Below are 23,611 nucleotides of genomic sequence, written 5' to 3' on the forward strand. Positions count from 1 at the left end.
TTATGTTACAATATATTGGTGCTGGGAGTCTGCCTGATCTAAAAGTATGGTTATCACTAATAGACTATAAGCCAGCATTTTGCACCCCATATATGCTTTGTGCACCCTATATAAGCTTGGTCTGTGTATATTTGGAATATGATGCATCCATGTCCCTCATGGAATATAAGATTGTGATTGTATGCTTTATCAGTGTTCTGCACCTTTGCAGTCTCCACCATATACCATTTAGGTCCATCAGCATCTTGCAGTAAACCAAGGCTTCACCTGTCATCAGGTAAATGTGGCCTTTTTAAACTGATAGAATTCATAATGATGTGTTTTTCAGTGAAATGTTTCCCAAAATGCTAAAACTATAACTTTTTCATACCCAGGGAGAAGTATTAGAATAATAGATGATGACAAACTGATACTGGATGGTAGCTTGGAATGGCATTCCAGGCTGGAAGAGTCCTATAAGAGTACCGTCGGCAAGGTAAATGCAATGCAAAGATAAGAGATACGATGTAATGTTAGATATAGATGACCTGATTATAATTAAATAAATGAGAAATAGGGGCAATTCACACAAAAGAATGAATTTGTATAGGAATTTAAGGAGTTCTCTCCTTTCCAAGTTATGTCTATGGATTCAGCAGTGGAAAGCTCAAGCAGAGCTTAAGTTTTCTGCATTTTATTGTATGCCGATAAGCCTTTTACAAAACCAGACAAATCAGTGTGAGTCTTGCAACCTGGGTTTTGCAGCTAAATCAGATGCAGAAGTTGCAGGACAATTGTGCACCCGTCACTGCATTCTATTGAACACAATACAAGGTAGAATCCAGACAGAATTTAGAATTTTGAGGTGGGATCATCCTTAAAACCAAGTCCAAATTCATCTGTGTGAACAGCCCCATATGAGATTAAAAAAAAATGTCCGTCATGAAATCAATCCAAAGGTCATGTAGGATCCCAATATAGAAAAAAAAAGAAATACAAATAAAGGTTCTGGTCTGTCCCTAGGTTCCATTGTACTGAACTCCAGAGTGCCAATTGTGACACCATCTGTGACCAGGGCTATGGCCAAATCACCAACTCTATTTTTCTACAGTGTGACTCTGACTCCTTCATAAATGTTTGACAACTATTGTCAATAGAGATGAGCGAACAGTGAAATATTCGAGATTCGATATTCGTTTCAAGTAGAGCCTCAATATTCGACTACTCGATCGAATATCGAATACCATTATAGTCTATGGGAAAAAATGCTCGTTTCAGGGGAAACCACTATTCGACTAAAGGAGAGTCACCAAGTCCATGAGTAGCAGGAGGAGAGTGTTTAGGAGGAGCGCTGTGCAGTTAAAGCGCACAGACCCCATTATAGTCTATGGAGACTGTGTGCTTTAACTACACAGTGCTTGCAGTTGTGCTGATAAAAAGTCATCTCCCTCGTAACATCAGGCTGCCAGCTCTCCTGACTAGCAAAGACAAGCCTTCTGCAGAACCAGCATTGATTTGTTGCAGGCTCGTCCTTGCTAGTCAAGAGAGCTGGCAGCTTGCTATTACGAGCGAGCTTACTTTTTCTCATAGGAATGAATAGACCAGCGTTGATTGGCCAGTGTACAGCATTCGGCCAATCAATGCTAGTTCTGCCGGAGGCTCGTCTGTGAAGAGGCGAAGTCTAAGATCGGGCCACAGCAGTCTCCATTGTGGTCCGATTTTAGACTCTGCTTCTTCACAGACGAGCCTCCGGCAGGACCAGCATTGATTGGCCGAATGCTGTACACTGGCCAATCAACGCTGGTCTATTCATTTCTATGAAAAAGAGAGTCAGCTCCCTCATAACAGCAAGCTGCCAGCTCTCCCGTTTAGCAAAGACGAGCCTGCGGCAAATCAACGCTGGTTCTGCAGCAGGCTCGTCCTTGCTAGTCGGAAGAGAGCTGGCAGCTTGCTGTTATGAGGGAGCTGACTCTCTTTCTCATAGGAATGAATTGACAAGCGTTGATTGGCCAGTGTACAGCATTCAGCCAATCAACGCTAGTTCTGCCGGAGGCTCGTCTGTGAGGAGGCGGAGTCTAAAATTGGACCCCAATGGAGACTGCTGTGGTCGAATCTTAGACTCCGCCTCCTCACAGACGAGCCTCCGGCAGAACCAGCATTGATTGGCTGAATGCTGTACACTGGCCAATCAACGCTGGTCTATTCATTCCTATGAGAAAAAGTAAGCTCGCTCGTAACAGCAAGCTGCCAGCTCTCCTGACTAGCAAGGACGAGCCTGCTGCAGAACCAGCGTTGATTGGCCGAATGCTATACTGTATAGCATTCGGCCAATCAACGCTGGCTGTGAATCGAATATTTACTGCGAATAGCTAGTAGTATTCGACTGAGTACGAATATTTTGAATACCGTATTATTGGATCAAATACCTACTCGATCGAAGACTACTCGCTCATCTCTAATTGTGTTAAATATTATATATTTACAATATTCTCTAGCAGACATGGGGTTAACACTCTACTGACATCATATCTGTTGTATTTTGGGTACATGGGTGCGGTTAGAGTACACCATTTTAGAAATCTCCTTACATAGCTGTAACATGGAAGGTAACACCCACTCTCATGAACATAAATGAGTGACAGACACACACGTCGTCGTCGTCATCCATGAGGGGGATCCATGGGGAATCTATGGCAGGTCTGTCTGCCATCCTTCTCTGTCATCCTGGACAAGATGTCGTGAATATTCCAGATGACCAGACCAGATGATCAAGCATGAACCAAGCTGTAACTACAAGATACCCAGATGATTTAACTTCTCTGAAGATGTAAGCTATTGACAATTGACTGATATTTGCGTTATTTGGACATCTTTCCCTGTTCCTGTGTTTTCCTTCAAGATATTAATAAACCTCTACACTGATTTATAACAAGCTGACTTCTTCCTATCGTGGATAAGGCCTACAACACGTGACACAAGTCTATCCCACAATTTCAAGGCCAGGTACGGATATTTAACAGTGGACACAAGTCTCACCGGCAAATACAAGATATTTAACAAATTGTCAACCAGAAACAGTAAAGATACTCTAAATCATTAAAAAGCTAGTGATTGAATTCTTATGAAAGTAAATATGCAACAAATTATTCAACAAGTTTAATTATGCAATACCAATGATTGCATAATAGTACTAGATATAATTAATCATTTTATTTTGAAGCTGAAGTCTGTACATTTTTTCTGTAGATATTAATGTATCGGCACTCAGCGAAGCAGAATCGTAGGTGCACAGAGAGGAGCAGAGGATGGATGCTACAAGTACAAGTAAAAGTAGCAGCCATCCTCTGCTCACTTCAATATATCCTGATGCTGGACCAATCTCTTGTTATGACCGAAACTTCATCTTTTTTGGACTAATACATTTTGGAGGGTTTTTTCACATTGTGTATGAGTGCCAGATTCTCTTTATATGTACATCTGTTTCTGACTCCATCCAATATTGGCCTAAATTCTGATTCCATAATCCTTGAAAGGGTAGTGTATAACTTTGTTCTCACTATGTGGATCTTTCAGTTTTTGGTTCTGTATCTGTATCAAAGATACCATCTCCGATTCCTTGATATTTGACATGAAAACTGCTCACGCATGTAATTATGATCTATGCCAAGAGTCTGCTATTGTAATATTAATATCTTCATTATTAATAATCTGAATGGCATTATTACAGCAATTAAATAAGTAATTTACTTCTCAATGGATCAGAAGGGACAGCAAGAATATACCATCCTCTACTACACTCCTTGATGTGCTTGCTATCACAGTGCCTAATGCGTCACTTCTTGAGGACCTAGGAGAAAACAATCAGGTTCTTATCATAAAATCTGAGCCGTCTGTACTCCATCACCATCCTTTCATCGCTGGCATCTGTAACAATTCTAAGATACTCTCAGAATTACCAACAAACAAGCAATAATCATGTAAGTGTAACTGAGCTGAACAAATCTTGTCAAGTTTCCATTAAACTGTAAACGATTGATCCGAAGATTCATTTCTGATACTATTAACTGTACGTGTTTTGCAATTTTTTGGAGAACTGTCCATTTTGTTTCATCGTTTTTAGAAAAATAAATATTGAAGCCTTCAGTTGGCCTCAATTTTCCGCTGTCCAAGAGGCAGAATAACATGGTCTGCTACTCGCTTTTACCCAGTGAGATAAATAAACATTACAACAAAAACCTGACAAATCCTGTTAAATTCAGTGAAGCTAATGCTGTCATAGCGATAAGTAATCTTCAGCAAGAGATAATATTTTTGGGAGACTGATAGCTAAAGTATGGATCACACACCAGAGGGACATTTACACCCGTCTTCAGTGCAGAATAATTCATAGCACTCTTGTAAATATCTGCATATTCTGGAGGAATAAGAACACACAAAAACCTCTGGAAAAAGAGACAGTATAATGGGGGAGATGTGAAGTACAAGCTTGTGACTATTACAGAAAAAAAACAAACTCCTAAAAAAAATATATATTCTAAAGCCTTCCTTTTTAACTCTCCTTAAAGGGGCTCTATCATTTGGAAATCGTCATTTTAGATAGTGATATGTCTGAATAGCCTTTAAAAAGGCTATTCAGGTGCTGCTACTAGATTTTGAAAAGACCCCCTTGTTTGTTTCACATATCAGTAAAATCAATATGCAAATTAACCTGTCTGTGCATCCTGGGTGTTCCCCAGGCCATCGTGCACTCCCCTGCGTCATACCTTTGTAATGACCCCTCCTTTGCTTGTGCTCCTCTGATGCCATCCTCCTCCATAGCTGTAACCTCCTCCATTCTCTGTAGTCTCAATCCTGCACTTTGAAATCTCGGGCTTGCGCCTTAATTCTCCCTTCTGAGCACCACTGCACATGCCTGAGCACCATTTTCTTGTGCACTTTCTTCCATTGTCCACAAGAAAATGGGGCTCGGGCATGTGCAGTAGCACTCAGAAGGAAGTGTTACTGCGCATGCCCGAGATTTCAAAGTACAGGATTGAGACTACAGAGAATGGAGAAGGTTACAGCTACAGAGGAGGAGGGCATCACAGGAGCACAAGGGGGCGTTACAAAGGTATGACACAGGGGCGGTGCACAAGGGCTTGGGGAACGCCCAGGGTGCATGGAGAGGTTAATTTGCATATCGGTTTTACCGATATGTAAGAAAAAAAGGGGGGTCTTTTCAAAATCTAGTAACACGTGAATAACCTTTTTAAAGGTTATTCAGGCATATCATTATCTAAAAACATGATTTCCAAATGATAGAGCCCCTTTAACCTCACTAACTGAATAATCCTACCAACAAATAAAAAACAGTGTGCAGCATTTCTCTGATTTCCATTCATACCAGCTCATTACAATATGATTAGGTAGTGTGAGATCAAGAATACAGAGACTATCTCATTGTAATTGAAATTATTCTTCAGGGGATTATGCCATGACATGACATTATACTTATCCAAGGTATAGGTAATACATTTATTATCATTCAAGACTCAATTGATCACTAGTGACAGGCTACCTGAAGAAGTTGTAATAGAGCTGTATATGGGGATGACAGACATGTTGATTATTGGATAACCCATTTAACCCCTTAATGCATGTGTATGTGTAACCCCCTCACAGGAGTTACTAATGGTTATTTGGCCATAGAAGTGCCTTACATGTTATGATGGATTGTATGTGTTGTTATGTTTATTCTGTATTCATTTGTGTAATGTTGTTAAGCTATTGTTCTCTGGTATCACTTGTCCTAGTGAGCTGTGGTCTCCATAGCAACACACACTATGGTGAGTGGATCTGTAGCTGGAACAGGAAATAGTCACAGCAGAGACAGGAAGTAGTATTCTGTAAGAGCCAGGTGAAGGAAGGAGAAGTGTGGCAGTGGCCATCTTGTGTTTTAGACACTGTTGTGAGGATTGCCACAGCAGTAGCAGGACAGAGAAGCTGTGTGACAGCGCCCCCATCACTATCAGTAAGAGGACAGGATTACATCAGGCTGAGCAGAGCTATAACCCTGCACCGACCTCTACAAGGTAACTGAGCCCCTGCAGTAGACCAGAAGCTGGACCTGCAGACATCTTAGACTCTCTGCTAATACATGGGAAGGTGTCATCCAGCTACAAGCCCCTGTGCCACAGCTCACTGCTACAGGACAAGTGACCAGCAGATGCCTGTTACAATAAAGCAGTGAGCACTTCTACTGATCCTGGCCTGGACATTGCCTTCCTTACAGCTAAGCCCTGGGCTAAAGCTCTTTGTTGGAGTAGAGCACTGGTACCCACATCACCATCTCAGCCCAGGGACCAGCGGGTGTCTCCATACTCCAACTGGCGTCACATCTAACTGACTCTGCCTATTACCCTGTGCACCTCTCCTGGGAGTTCTGGTGCCAATAAGGTCACCGTGACAGTCCAGCCTCCTGCACGGTTCTCCCAGGGTGGTCGCAGTTGGCGTCACGAACAGGATTTCTGTGCCATTGAAAAACAAGGGAGGCACTTGAGCTGCTGGCAGGAAAAAGGATCAGTGACTGCGACACTGTGCAGTATCGCCATCTTGGCCCTGCATCGCACGCTATACCTGAATCTATAGCACCGGCAAAAGCAGGTGAGCCACGTACTGCCAGTATGTTTAGGAACAAAGAAAAAAGGGATTTTGTCAGTTTTAAACACCAAGGGTCCAGTAGTGAGGATGAGGAAGAGGGGTGTAGTGTTTCAGCCCCCACAGCTGCAGTAATGCCAATCACAATGCCTTATTACCCAGGTGTGCCATGGCTGCCGCTCTATGTAGGCGAGCCAAATACCCTAAAGGACTTTAAAGAAAAGATGCAAGCAACTTTCAAAGTTTATCCCCTCACTGCTGAGCAGAATGTTGCTATGTTAATGGGTCAGATGGGAGGACTAGCCCTCCGTGAAGTTAAGTCCTGGGATGTTAAGGAGAAACAAACTGTTAAGCAAATATTTGATAAACTGCGCGCCATATTTGAAACTAAGACTCTGTCAGAACTAAAAGCTCGGTTCTTTAGCCGCAAGCAGAACGCAGGTGAAAGTCTTAGAGACTATGCTCTGAGCTTGGATGAAGCTCTCCGCCAGGTTGCGCAACTAGATCCTCATGAGCTTCACAATTATGATTGCACGCTGAAGGAGCAATTCATCGAGGGTGCTACACCTGATGCAGTTAAAATGCAACTACGTATGCTTAACTCTCAAGACCCTGACCGACCCTTCAACCTATTTAAAGAGACAGCCATCCAAATTCTTAAAGTGGACACAATGCCAGAGGAGCAGCATAATGTGCCCTCAGCTTCTACAGCACCTCCGCCCTGTGTAATCCAACAACCCATTTCTCAGTGCGCACAGATCCAACCTTCTGACTCCAACCTTGAACTCCAAGGACAAATCGCTGAACTTTCAAAGAATCTAATTAAGCTTTGCAAAAAAGTGGATGACCTTCAGCTGACACCAGCGAGGTCTCCCTCATCCCGGCACTGGCAGCGACCTTCGCCACGTCAGTATTCACGCAGACCGTTATTCCGACCCGGTCGCAGGGTCACGGACCAGTTTGATTCATCCGGAAGGCCCATCTGTCGAAGTTGTCATTTACCAGGACATGTTGAACGAGAATGCCAGTCTTTAAACTAGGCCGTCCTGGGGCAGAGGACCTACCCCCAGGAGAAAACCACCACCATGGTCCACTATCACCTGAATGGGGCCGACGTTTCATTGGAGACCGTCCTATCCTTTCCATCAATATGAACAACATCCCACTGACTGCTCTCTTGGATACGGGATCACAGACGACCACCATGCCCCTTGCCCAGTTTGAAAAATATTGGTCTCAAGATCAGCTACAACCATGCAATCCTCATGAGCAGGTGACTCTAATTGCCAGCAATGGACAAGAACTTAAACAGGTAGGATACTTCCTAGCCACCCTTAAGATTGGCAAAACCGAACTGAAGGATCAAGGGATTGTCATTGTGGACGTTGCCAAAGACAGAGACACTCCCTCCATCATCATTGGGACCAATGTCTTAGTTAATTGTTTTGATGAAGCCATTGCTGCCTTGTCTGACACTCTTCAAATAGCCGCTCCAAAAGAGAGACACATCTACCATAAGGCCATTAAGGTTTTGGTACAACAACAACAGGTACAACTTTCCCAAGGTGAGATCGGAAAAGCTAGGGTGACTGACGCTAGACCCATCATCTTACCACCTGGTCATGTGATGATGGTCTGGTGCCGGGCCAGGTTTGGTGTCAAAGGCAGGGATTACTCCGTGCTCATCGAGTCAATGCCTACGGATCGTACAGTTATTGCTGCCCGTAGTTTGGCTAAGGTGACCCATGGACGAGTCCCTATACAATTGTTGAATTTTGGGGATTCTGAAGTTACACTACCTCGGTATACAGTGGTTGCCAAATTATCCAGAGTTCAGGATGCTGATTGCCTCCAGAGAGTCCATTGTGAAGCTCAAACCACCAATTCACAACCCACATGTAACCCCACTGGGGAGCAAAAAGAATGGTGGCAAGAGATTCACCTTGGAACCCCTGAGACGCCTTCATCTCAGCTGGAAGGGGTATTGCGGGTAGTTCACGAATACGAACACATTTTCAGCAAGTCCCCTATGGACTTTGGGCATGTCACTGCAGTAGAACACACAATTCAAACTGGTGATCATCCTCCCATCAAGCAAAGACATAGGCCCATTCCCCCAGCACAATACCAACAAGTAAAAGGCTTACTCCAAAACATGAAGGATTCCGGTGTCATAAGGGACAGCCGAAGCCCTTGGGCTGCTCCCTTAGTACTCGTCAAAAAGAAGGACGGTACCATTCGCCTTTGCGTGGATTACCGCAAATTGAATGATATCACCCACAAGGATGCGTATCCACTGCCCCGGATAGAGGAGTCCCTTGCAGCTCTTCAGTCTGCAGCCTACTTCTCTGTTCTGGACCTTACCAGTGGATACTGGCAGGTCCCTATGTCCCCAGCTGATGCTGAAAAAACTGCCTTCACAACACCAATGGGTCTGTTTGAATTTGACCGGATGCCATTTGGGTTGTGCAATGCGCCTGCCACATTCCAACGGCTCATGGAGTTCTGTTTAGGTCATCTAAACTTTGAGTCTGTCCTGTTATATCTGGATGATATAATTGTTTACTCCAGGACATATGCAGAGCATTTGGATCACCTTGCGAGAGTGTTTGAGTCTTTGGATCGCTATGGTCTGAAACTCAAACCTTCCAAATGCCATCTCCTAAAATCTGAAATCCAATACCTGGGACACATTGTGAGCGCTGATGGGGTGTCGCCAGATCCTCAGTACACTGAACGGATACGCGACTGGCCAACTCCTGAAACGGTAAAAGACATCCGTAGATTCCTTGGGTTCGCCGGTTATTACCGCCGATTTGTAAAAAACTTTGCCCGGATTGCTGCACCCTTACAGGCTGTACTGATAGGTCAGTCTACCACCCGATCTGGTAAGAGTCCAACTATCCAATGGACCCCTGAAATGCAAAAAGCATTTGATGAGTTAAAAGCGGCCTTAGTCGATCCGAATGTCCTTGCTTACCCTGATTACAGTAAACCGTTCATTCTGCAAACAGATGCAAGTAAAACTGGACTTGGTGCTGTCCTGTCCCAGAAACAAGAAGGTTTGATTAGACCCATTGCATTTGCCAGTCGATCGCTTCGGGCGACTGAACGTAATGACTCTAACTACAGCTCCTTTAAGTTGGAGTTTCTGGCCTTGGTTTGGGCGGTTACCGAAAAATTCCATCATTATCTCACCGCCACTCCTTTTGTTGCATACACAGATAATAATCCTCTGACCCATCTTAGCACTGCCAAATTGGGAGCAATTGAGCAGCGTTGGGCTTCACGTCTTGCCAATTATCAGTTTACCTTAAAATTCCGTGCAGGGAGGGAGAATGTTAATGCTGACATTTTATCTCGGTTACCCCAAGAGTCAATTAATGACCTAGATGACCCTGACATATGGGAAGAAATTGAACTCCCTGACTTCTATGACAAAGTCACTCAACGTGTTAATCAAAATGTCCGGACTAAATATTGTACCCTTCAGACCGTGCGAGTTGAGTCCCTCCATCATATGGATTGGGAACAAGTCCAAAAACAAGATCCAACATTGCAAAGATTAAAAGACCTTTTAAAAGATTCTAATTCAATAGGTCCAGATAAGAATGCAAGCCCTGAACTTCAAAATCTTTGGCGAGAGCGCGGTCGTTTAACCTATCTGCAGGGAAAACTGGTCCGCCGTTATGTAAATCCTCGTACCCATGAGCGAGTGTTTCAGATTGTGATACCAAGACAAGACGCTCCTTTGATCTTGGATGCGTATCATAATCAGTCAGGACATTTCAATGCCCAAAAGACAGAACGAACCATTAAGGATCGTTTCTACTGGGTGGGAATGCGCCCTCAAATTGAACAGTGGTGCCGGGATTGTGCACAATGTGCTTTGCGGAGAGGATCTAACCAACGGGCCCCTCTACAGGGCATTGTCACAGTCAGACCACTAGAGTTGGTAGCGCTTGACCACGTCAAGTTGACACCAAGTCGGTCAGGTTACACTTATGCACTAACAATGATTGATCATTTTTCAAAATTCATGGTTGTAGTCCCAGTAAAAGATCTCACTGGTAAAACAGCAGCTCGGGAATTCCAAAGACATTTTGGGCGACCCTACGGTTATCCTGAAAAGATTCTTACTGATCAAGGTCCTGCATTTGAATCAGAGCTTTTTCAAGAGTTCTGCAATCTCTATGGGTGTCAAAAGATCCGCACTACAGCCTACCATCCCCAGGGTAATGGTCTTTGTGAAAAAGCCAATCAAATCATTATCAACATGCTAAGAACAGTTGCCAGTGAAAAACGATCTGAGTGGCCAAAGCTATTGCCAGAGATCACTGAGATCTATAATAACACCAGACAGGATTCCACCGGGTACACTCCTGCATACCTCCTTAGAGGTCAGTTAGGACAGCTCCCCGCTGATCACCAAATGGGAGTGATTACAGAGGTTAGGTCCCCACCTTTACCAAATGACACTTGGGTAGCAGAAAGACTAAGGGTTAGTAGAGAACTTCAGGAACTTGTGTGTAAATCTCTGGACCAGGCTAGACACAAACAGGCTCTCCAGTATGACAAAGGAGCAAATGCTCAACCCTTGCAACCTGGAGATAAGGTCCTAAAAAAAACGACATGTTAGGCATCATAAGTTAGAGGATCGTTGGGAAGACAACGCCTATGTTGTCCAAGAGGCACCACATGATAACCCTAAAGTGTGTAAAATTGTTCCAGAGGATGGAGAAGGTCCATTCCAGTTAGTGTCTAGAGATGATCTCAAAGTCTGTCTCTCCTCTTATACAAGTCCTAGAGTGACCCGTCGGCTACCGGCTACTCCACACGCTCTGTCACAACCAAGACGGACATTACCCTGTATACCCATTCCTGGCCAACATGGTACAGAATTAGGACTTGCTCTGGCTTCCCCTAACTTATACTTCTTTGTGAGACCTACGGTTACACCGTTGCAAAGAGAGACTCCTTCTGTGTCAAGGGAAACAAGTGACTCCATTTCCTCAGATGACTTTGTATCAGAGACTCCAGACACTCAGGTACTCCCTGTTGAGAGAGAGGAGGCCTCAGAGTCTGAAACAATTTCTCAAAGGAGATCCCAAAGGGTAAACAAGGGTAAACCCTCAGTTCGCTACAGCCCTTAAAGGAACATGCCAAGATCAGCCATAGTAGACTGTGCATTTCAGCTGATCATCTGCCTTGGAAACTGTTGTTTGTCTTCACTTCAACAAATAAGCCATATACCTGGTGCCATAGTGGCGACACCATGCTTGGACTGCCCAAAGTTCTACCTCTATATTTATTATTTGTTCCTAACCCATTTAACGTTTATTCCATTTACTTTGGACTATGGGATATTTAAGCCATTGACTGTTTTCTGTGTTATTGGTAGCCCGAGGACGTGCTACATTCAAGAAGGGAGGGATGTAACCCCCTCACAGGAGTTACTAATGGTTATTTGGCCATAGAAGTGCCTTACATGTTATGATGGATTGTATGTGTTGCCATGTTTATTCTGTATTCATTTGTGTAATGTTGTTAAGCTATTGTTCTCTGGTTTCACTTGTCCTAGTGAGCTGTGGTCTCCATAGCAACACACACTATGGTGAGTGGATCTGTAGCTGGAACAGGAAATAGTCATAGCAGGGACAGGAAGTAGTATTCTGTAAGCAGCCGGGGAAGGAGAAGTGTGGCAGTGGCCATCTTGTGTTTTAGACACTGTTGTGAGGATTGCCACAGCAGCAGAAGGACAGAGAGGCTGTGTGACAGCGCCCCCATCACTATCAGTAAGAGGACAGGATTACATCAGGCTGAGCAGAGCTATAACCCTGGCAGCCTGCACCGACCTCTACAAGGTAACTGAGCCCCTGCAGTAGACCAGAAGCTGGACCTGCAGACATCTTAGACTCTCTGCTAATACATGGGAAGGTGTCAGCCAGCTACAAGCCACTGTGCCACTGCTCACTGCTACAGGACAAGTGACCAGCAGATGCCTGTTACAATAAAGCAGTGAGCACTTCTACTGATCCTGGCCTGGACATTGCCTTCCTTACAGCTAAGCCCTGGGCAAATGCTCTTTGTTGGAGTAGAGCACTGGCACCCACATCACCATCTCAGCCCAGGGACCAGCGGGTGTCTCCATACTCCAACTGGCGTCACATCTAACTGACTCTGCCTATTACCCTGTGCACCTCTCCTGGGAGTTCTGGTGCCTATAAGGTCACCGTGACAGTCCAGCCTCCTGCACGGTTCTCCCGGGGTGGTCGCATATGTATGGCCCGAAGTGTGCCTGGTCACATACAAGGTGGGTTTTGGCTGTATCATAGAGCTGACACCCATCAAAAGTTGTCAAAGATCACTGATAAAACTGATCCTGGAAATTTAACTCTTCATATTCTGCTATTAATAACAACTGGAACAGTTAGCCAGAGGGAGGGGATTTACTGTTATCTCCAATCCCCCAAACACCAGCCCTTCCTAATGATATTACTGCTCACCTATTGGTTGTCATAACTGATAGTGTTAAAAAAGGTTGTGACCTGATGTAATGTACAGTACGTATTCGATTTCTTCAAGCAAGGACTGTATGACTGTATAAATCTAGACAGGACCTGTGTGGGGTGAATCCATTAAACCATAGTCCAATAATTGGGGCAAATTCTGAAGGCCCACAGACAGATTGGTCTGGAGTAGCCATTTTGGCATGGCCATTTTAACACATTGATGAATCCAGAGAATCACAAATGCCATCATATCCATGTACTGTGGGATTTCAGAGAACATTGCAAGGGAATAGTGTAAAAGGAGTGAAATTCAACTCCCAGAGAGACAAAGTAGTACAAAATCGTAATCCAAAGAGTAGTCACAAGGGAAGGCAAAGGTCAGAGGTAAGTAATACAATAGTAGAAGAAAGATAAGCTTAGCAGAGTAACAATAGCCATCAAACCTGTGTAGGCTGATGACCTGTATATAGCAAACCCAGGACCTGCCCCAGATCTGATTGGTAGACACGCTGTCAATCACATAGGCAAGGCTAAGATTAACTATTTGATGGACAGAGGGAAACAAGGTGCAGGAGATGGGTGTGGTGGAAATTCAATTACAGAGGATAGATAATAGAGAAGTGTTCAGACAGAGCAACAAAAAACTCTAAGCAAGGAATCAAACTGAACATGACTCCAACGCTGCAGAGTGCGAGTGGAGGGCAGCGCAGAGACCAGAACAGGCAGAGATGTTACAGGGGGAAAGGCGATCACTACAACTCACAGAAATTCTGTGGCTTCCAACTCTGACCCTATAGAGGAAAAAACACTGAATCCATCCCCTCTCCTTTCTCTTCTCCTACTACACCTCCTCTCTGCCCTGAGCCTTGCACTAGTGACATTATAGTGGCATCAGCACAGGTCCTTCACCATACTTCTGACCTCCTTAGAGCTGGGTACTAGAGGTGTCTATTGGGGTTACAAAATTATAATAAAAAATAAGGCCAGTTATTGTTATAGCTGGGCATACACATATGATGCACATGATAAGCTTGAAACTACATGTGGGGGAGTCAGTGAGCTGGTTTTCGACAGCTATGTTATGTATATGAAAAGCATACAAAATGGCAAAGGGACAGGCAGTTTCAACAGCAGTACAGAAGACTCATGACCCTGTAGTGACTTATAAAAGGGCCCCTCAGTAATAATCATATGGAGTAGTTCCAATATGACTTCCACAATGACAATAAAACTTGCAGTATTGCCTGTAAACTTCAGCAAACTGAGCCAGTCTGTCATTGAAGATGTACATATAATTAATAGGGCTGAGTTACGCGTCATCCAGTGGCTTGCCAAGATGGACTATAGCCCACGCACTGTATGCCCTTTTCAATGTGATATTTGTATTTGGTTTTGTTTCACTCTAAATAGTTCTGTTTTGGCAGGTATACGGAGAATTGGTGGAAAGAGAACAGAGGGATGATCATGTTAATTATTAAACTGGCAAATTTCTGAACATCGCTGTAACTGATGCAAAAGCCACTGTAAAAGTAATGTCATAGAAAAGACAGATTTCAAAGGATTTTGTCTGGATGACAGTCATGGGGCTAGTACGAGACCAATGACTCCCAATGCTTACACACTCAGTAACAACAATCTGTAAAATAACACTCATGATCAATTCAATACTCATAGGATAGACAAAACCGAGAAAGATCGCTCTATAATCACAAAGCCCAAGCCAGTAATGATAAAAACTGGATTATTATTTACTGATCAGGACACACAGGAAAGATCACAGCTTATAAAGGGAAAGTAATCATTTGTAGAACTGCTGACTTTTATATGGCACATTTATGAAACCTGCAAAGGTCAGATGGCAAAGGTCACAAAGAATGGCAATCATGACACTAAGAGACATTAATGAGTTTGGCTTGAAAGGTAGCAGGAGAGGTCATGGAGTAGTAAGAAACAGTACTATATTGTTGTCATGGTTGTAATGAAATCGTAAAATAACATTAACTTGTTGCACATTATTCGGAGCACGGTCAAATAAAGAAAATCCGTAAATGCTGACATGATGCGACCAGATCCAAAAGGTAGTGATAATGTATCTCTAAAGATTAAAAAAGAATGTGAGACATAAATTACTAATTTCTGCCTTTGGCTAGCAGAGATTATAGTAGCAAGACAACACGGCTAGCAGAGATTATAGAAACAAGACAACACTTCCTGGTTTTGTCCTTTGTGTTAGTGTTACTATAAAGCTACTGGACCTCATAGGAACTAGAGATGGGCAAATCTCTGAAGACTCATTTAATTTTGGGTTCAGAGAGTTTGGCCCAAAGATTTTTGGGAAGAATATAGCTAACAGAGGTAGCGTTCTTAAATTAAAAAAGGAGTGTTATCGCTGGCTCCTAGTACTGGTGGTCTCTGACTATCTTTGTTTCTGGGTGTCTAATGATACTTTCAATGACCACTGTAGCTAACCATGAGCCTCAGTGTCATGTGTGGTATTCAGGTGCGTCCTGCCTGCAAAGAGACCGACGCTTCTGCAATGATCTAACTGACTACCACACATGACTGCTGAAGTCAATGGGGGTAAGAAGAAGAAGAGGAGGTAAGTAACGCTCCTTTTTTAAAAAAATAAATATAATACAAATTTTATTCCCTGCTATTTGCCATTTCAATGTGAACTGTAAAATTGTGATAATCACAACCTCAATAATCTGTACAGCTGTCCAGCGTCAAAAAATTTAAGGAGGCAGTTTTTTGGTTTTTTTTGCAAAGATAGTAAAGGAATTTACAGATAGTTGACAACCCTGAATGTAATATGCAGAAGGCTTTATTTGCCACAAGATATGCTTCAAATCAGCCGCTCACTCATTTTAATAATTTTTTCAGCTAGAAATTAAAGAAGCATCCTTCCAAATCTTCAGGAAATTCCTTTTGAAATGAATGGGAGGTATCTTTAGGTGCAGGTTTTGGAACAGTTATTTGCATTAAGGCCGGGGCCCCATGGAAAGGGAACGCCACAATTTGCCCACGGTGGAAACGCCATGGGAGAAATTGCGGTGTTTCACAGTAAGGGAAAAGTAGATGGGATTGTAGTGAATCCCATGCCCACTTTGCGATAAAAACCGTGGTATGGACATGCGTCGATTTCCAAAACAGGTGTAGCTTTGGAAATCGTAGCATGTCAATTCGACCTATGAAAACACCATCACTTTCCCCATAGATATAACTGTATCAGAAAGTCTGCGGAGGAGAACTCCACAAACTTTCTGTCTAAAGCACTGCGCGAAAAACCATGATGCTTTACCGCAGCAGTTTTTCCTGTAGCACCTGTTTGCTGCGGGACGTCCCATGGGGCCTTAGCCTAAAATCCACTTCCAAGATCTGCTTGCAAACTTAAGACAGATTTTTTTTCCACCTTAAAGTAAACTCTGCGTGAACATAACTTAATGTTTTGTTTTAATAATTAAATAATCCAATAATATTAATAAATCCATTTTATTTCCATGGTATTAAATAATCTGTACATCAGACTACAGAAAAACAAATCTGAGGCCTATTTAATTGGTATTCTGCAGACTTCTCAAATACAGAAATATCTGACCTTTCAGATTCACCATGCTGTAAAAACTTCCATGTTCATCTTACAAATGAGACAAATAGATAGCATTTTCAGTGAATTCTACATTTTATGCATAGGCCAAGATTTTCTTGATAATTAAACTAACATATAAAGGCTTTGCTGGCATTTTATACTGTATATCTGTTAGGTCTTGTCTTGGGCAGATCCAACCTCAGCAGTTTCTTAGAGGTAAACTAGTATGATGTACACCCTCTATATTGTGCAGGCAAATAATCTATACGTCTGCTCTGTAGCCTATGTTGTTTTATCTAGTTTAATGATGCAGTGCTGGTTTAGTTTCCTATCATATTGGCACAGTTTATGTATCTTTTGTGAGGTTATTGAAAGGTTTTACTAATAGGCTTAAGATGTATCAAGATTACAAACGTTATGTTTTTTTTCAGCAAATTATATACACATATACTCACTTTTCTGACCACAGCAAGATAATACAAAAAATCTTTACGTGTCTGTGCTCAGATTGCTGCATTGTCCATGCAGGAAGGTTGAGAGCTCTGGTATATCTCATCTCATGATATTAGTTACAGTAAAGGTTAGGTATTACTATAAAATTTTACCACTTTTGAGTGTATTCTGGATTTTCTAGGATTAGCTGGGGGCATGGAATGCAATGTAACAATATAACAATATTGTATCTTGTCATAGTTTAAGGATAGTAGCAAATGGGATTTTCACAAACTGCAAAACAAATAGAGTTTTTTATTACTTTTGTAGCCCAAACAATGGCTGGACATAAAACAATAGTTTGTAATTCTTTTGATGCCTCTTTCCACTATCCTCTACTCTTCCTCTGCAGCAGTTTAACCAATTGCAGAAGTTCAGGTTAACTCTCCTAGATCTGTGTATGTTAAACAGAACATTTAGATGGTGATATCTTTCACCCAATAGGTGTTCATGTTGTAAAAAAGTACTGTATATTGCATTGCATAATTTTTTTTTGGACTTGACACCATTGTCTACTTTGTTACTCCATACCTTTTATATGTATACTGGCCTGACGAAGGACAAAAGAGTGTCCTACCTTGTGGAACCCTATAAATACACTTAATACAATTAGCTTGTACAATTCATCAGGAGATTTTCCCTACAATACACCCATACATACTAAGCAGCTATAATATAAAAGCTAAGATCTGTCCAATGTAATCCTGACCTAGGCCTAAGTAAAGAAAAAAAATAGGTTCACCTCCAGGAAGATAAAGTCCATCCCAGATCCATAGGTTAACATTTCACTGTACTCAGATCTTTCAATAACTACACTGCAGACCAAAAGGGACTTCTTAGTCATCACCAAACCGCTAAGGGATCACAATATTTGATATTGCTGATCTCTCACAATGGCACCACATCTGTAGTTTTATCTGTCTCAAGTGGGCTGTCATGGAACCTCGTCTCTCCAGATTATGTGAGAGCCCTGAAGGAGCAACGATCCCCAAGTGGCAATCGGTTGGGTAATCCCTTGTTATTTTCCAGGGTATAGAGACTTCATGTTTTATCTCTCTCAGGTCCTTGTTGACTATACTGTACATGTCTCAGGTAGTTACAACTGTTCTATTATATGAGGGGGTACCCAAAAGTTTCCAGAAAAGTTGTTTTTGAAGCGTGTATTTATTTTTTTGTACAAAATTCCTTCAATCTCCTTCCAAGTACTCTCCTTTAGCGGCAATACACTTGTTAAATCTCGTCTGCCATTGTTCAAAACATTTTTTAAACTCATCTAAACTCATCATTTAAACTCGTACATTAGAGCTGTTATGTTGTTTACGTTGTTGATTGCACTTATTAATAGCTATAGGGTGACCACCCGTGTGCATCTTCTGCCTCTCCACGGCAAAACCGTTTTTTTAACCGCTGACAGGCACAAGACGCTCACGGGCAGTCATTTTGTAAACCCATTCAAGTGAATAGGTTTGAAAACTGACTGCCGGGTTTCCATCTCCTGTCCAGTTTCTCTTGGCAGAAGACAGAAACCTGAAAGCGGAGACCGGGCACAGGTGTGAACCCGCCCTTACTTATTGCAATCTTTATTTGAACACCAATGGTACTTAATATATCTTCTGTAAATGTTAAAGGTTTGAATAGCCGCATAGACATAGTTTATTATGGAAGGAGGTATTGTAGCTAAGGTGTCCAGAAGACTCATTGCCATGCTGACAAAGACCCTAAGATCACACATATTTCTGCCAAACATAACTGTATGCTTTACTTCAATTTTATCACACTATGGAAACGATGACCAGTAAGAGGCTATATCCCTCTGAGATCCTCACCCTCACAATCGGATATTTGGACCGGCTTTACCTTTAGGATTTCTTGCCTTTAATACTAAGTGTGCACAATGGCTAGTGTATATTACCTCTCTGAAGTACAATTCACAACGGTATAATCCATCGTAGTACAATTTTTTTTTTTTTTCATTATATTCAGTCTTCACATTATTGCTCTTTCTTTAGACAGGTCACTGTATACTTCTGTACACTTGTGGATTGGATATTGTATTATTTTTCTGCTGCATTGAATGCCCCATGCATATATTGTTATTTGAAAAAACTAATAAAAATGAGTTGCAAAATAATAAAAATAAAAAGGTTCTGCCCTTTAATTGATAATTTGGGCAGAAAAAAGTTACCCTTCATTAATGTGATCTGTGCTAGTAACAGGTTAAATTGTAGCATATGTAGAGTAAAAGAGAACGAAATGATCATGTACATTGTGCTTCACAAGTAATACATTTTCACCTTAAAGTCCCCTACTACATCTGGTAGCCTGAAAATTCATTATTCAAGTTAATATAACTGGAACATAGTTAAAATTATTTATTTTAATGCACCTAAGGCATTTATGGTGCAAATTCTGAATGCTGTTGCTGTAGCAACAACCCTGCCGTTCTCCGTTATGATGTCTGTATTTATAATACATTAGTTACATTCCTCTGGGCAAAGGACCAAAAAAAGGATTTTTGTTACAAAATCAGAGATACAACTAAATTCTTTCTATGCTAATAGTATAATACAGCTTAAAATGTAAGATTCACCCAAGTTTTTTCTAGGCCACTTTCAATGGCTGCATTATTGGACTATTTAACTGTATAAATCACATATATAGATTTGTACATTTCTTTGTATGGTGTAAAGCAGTTCATGTTTAGAATGAGTCTTACATCTACAATAAAGACAGTCATTACTGTCATAAGCATTGGTATATTATGAATTTTGTGCCAATTTGTACCTTATGTATCAATATATAGAGTAAAAGTGGAGACCTATCCAAAAATACAACTATCATGGGTGTAGCTACCATGGGAGCAGTCATATGAGAGGCAATGGGGCTCAACAATTAAGACCACACATTACAAATGAGATGTAAGGTGTAGTTAGTACATATGGACATTGCAAGGGAGTATGAAACCTTTTCCGCATTTACCATTGTTCTACTTCATAACTATTTGCATTCTTCCTATGCTATAACATTATTGCTTACTGTTACATCATAATACTAGCAAGTAATATCTAGTAATACTATGATGTCACTGTGTAAATAGTGATCATTATGTAAGTGGTTTTTCCTATGTTTTAGTATTGCCGTGTATTATCCCTGTACTGTGACATCACTGTGTCCATTATCTTTGTTCTGTGACATCACTGTTGGTAGAATTCCTGTTCAGGAGCTTTAATGAGTCGATTATCTATGTAACATCACTGTGTGCATTATCTGTGCTTTGTGACATTTGTGTCTATTATCCCTATACTTTGATATCAATGTGCACCGTGAGAAAGTGACAGGCAGAGTGCTGGAGTCCCGGTATAATTCCCCCAGATTCCCCCATGGTATATCTCCCCCAGACATATGTCAGGTCCACTGCGGGTCTAGGATAGATTTCAGCCCCAGGTGTGGGTTATCGGTTGTTACTGGGCCAGAAGAGGTTGAAGAGCCTGCACTTCAGGGAAGATCCTGGGAAAAGAGGAAGTGGCTGGGTCTGTCATGACTCTGAGAGGATACCATTATTGGAGAGGTTACGGTATAGCGTTGTTTTGGTTGATTTGTGTGGCTGGTAGTAAGCCACACGTACAGTTAATAATTTCTGTTTAGTTAGCGCTCAGATGAGCAGGTTTTGTTTTGTCTGAAGTTAAGGCTGTATTTTATTTTTGCTTATCCTGTGCCTGACATAAAGGTTTATTTATTTTGCTGTTTTCTCAAATAAACCACTTTGCTGCAAGATTTGTGTCCCTGTCTCTGGCTGGTTGGGTCTGCTATGCTTCTACCTATGCTTCTACCGAGCTACCTTCCCCACAGCAAATATAACTGTGGTGTAACTTTATTCTACTAGTGTTATTATCACTGTCTTCATTCTTCCTGTGTTGTGCCAACACTGTGTTAAATATCTGTGTTCATACGTGAGGACAAAATAACCAGAAGCTGAACATTCTGCCGAAGGTGGCCATGGTGAGATGGGGCCCCATTTGCTGTGGGGTCCCATGGTTATTTTTTATGCCCCTGACACGAATGATAGCCAGTTTATGATGGGCAAGTGAAACAAGTTTTTAGTTGTGTCACTGCCTTTGTAAATACCATGTTGTATTTTAATTTACCCCCACTATTAATAACCCCCACTATTAATGTAGAATGGACTTATAAGGAATTTGTGATATTCAGAAAATGGATTTTCTCTGTCTGTAGTCCTTTGAAAGTGCATAATAAATAGAACATTTTCTATTCACATTTTCAGCAGCCATCTTTTTAACACTTGCCAGGCGTATTCATGATCATTTGTTAAACTACTGTATTATTAGGTATCTACTTATGTTCATGTAAATTACATGTTGTCTACCTGAAGCCATGACTAACCTGCCAGGAGGGCTGCCATAGTTTCAATGTTAAAAATACTGATAAGAAAATAATAGTTATATTAAGTACAGGCTATGAAGAAGAAACTCTCTTTTTTGAGAAATGACAATTTTAAGAAATGGCAATAAAAGTTATTTCTATAAAGTCCTAAGATAATCCCACTACTATTTTGGACATTCTATGGAAAATGTCATCAAGAAATGTTATATCCCTAATGATTTGTACTAAAGAACTTTTAGAAAGTGTCTAACCCTGAACATTAAATAAACTTTATCTGCACTTTTCCTTTAACCCAATATGACTGCAATTTTTTTCTACACAACATGTATCTATGTCATAAGCCACAATAACTCCAAACAATCCTTCATATTCAGATGTAGCTGCCATTAACCCCCACATCCTACTACCAACATATCACACCCTATAGAGTCCAATAACATGATATATGGTTATTGACCGCTGGAGTACTTACACAGTAGAGTAGATGGATCCAGTGAGGTTAGACCTGCATAAGTCCATTACATACACTTAGCATTAAAAACACTATGGCACAGAGTGTTAACTCTTTCAATGGTCTTGTGCTCTGAGATAACAGGTCCACACCATCTACTGAGGGGAAACCCAACAGAATAACCATACAGGACAGAGAGCAATGAAATGGTCATGCACATTAGACTAACATACAGCTGAGCATCTAGGTGATATGGGTCTACCAAAGGCAGGTATCAAGTAAGAAAAGGATAGGGCAGTTGGATTTGAACATGTATCCCCATCAGTTATCTGAAGTATTTAGCCAGTTTTATTCCATTTCCAAGTAAATCAGTTGGATAGGCTGAGAATTCCAGACCAAAAGACACTCTGTTAGTCACTCTGAACTATGGTTATGTATAGGAATCTCTACTATCAAGGCAAAATTTCCTAAAATGGTGTGGGAAAATAGGTTTTCTGAAAGATATGTTCCATTGACATGAAGCATTGAAACTGTGTATAGTGATGAAAGACTCTAATATATTTCAGGTCCCACAAAATGAAAGGCCATTACTATATCTAAGCACTGGTATACGTAATTCAAGTCCGTATCATCTGTTAATAGGCACCACTCCCCTCCAAATTTTGCCTGCCCCTGTCTGACACTCTTCTTCTGATAGTACAAAGCCTAAATAGCATATCAGGCCCCAAAATTATCAGCGCTGATTGCTCAGGAACGGTGGGGACTACAGAAACAATTCCAACTGTGCCAACAGCAGTGGAGCAGCGGGTACTAAGTGATGTAAAGATTTGGTCTTGTTGGAGGTCATGAAAGGTTCTCTTTAAGCCATGTTATGTGTATGAGGCCGTCCCAATTCTTCTTTCTGATCAGATGAAACATAAGAGCTCAGTCCTTTTCTTCATGGAGATATAAGTCACTGAGTATTCTGTCAGTGGCCTTTTGCCATTTACAATCACACTCCCCCTGACTAAGTTGTTGTGGCTGAGGAACATGCGCGGTCGGCGCTTTTGGATAATGACACAAAGGTGACGCGGGAGAAGAGATGCTCCAGAGAAGAAGATTGAGGCGTCACTGGAGAGTTTTTGGACAGCACTAGGGATTTCCCCTGTGCTGTTTGAGAGCAGGGGAATGCCCCCTGGGCTGTCAAAAACTCCTTTGCATAAGGAAGAAACAAGATATTTCTCAGGAACAGCAGCGTGGATCAGAATAATAAAGGTAAGAAAAGAATAGTCTTTCTTAAAGAGAACCTTTCATGAGTTGGGGCACATGCGATTTTATATACCGCTGGAAAGCCAACAGTGCGCTGAATTCAGCACACTGTCGGCTTTCACGATCTGTGCCCCAGGGGAAGAACTATAGGTGCCGGTACCATAGCTCTTCACAGTCAGAAGGGCATTCCTGACAGTCTGTCATGAATGTCCATCTTCACAGCAGCGCCTATAGCGCTGTACATTGTGAGCGGGGAGGAACGCCCCCCACTACTCGTCCATAGATGACCACTATCAGGAGGAG

Source organism: Leptodactylus fuscus, chromosome 5, assembly GCF_031893055.1.
Source record: "Leptodactylus fuscus isolate aLepFus1 chromosome 5, aLepFus1.hap2, whole genome shotgun sequence".
Lineage (NCBI taxonomy): Eukaryota > Metazoa > Chordata > Amphibia > Anura > Leptodactylidae > Leptodactylus > Leptodactylus fuscus.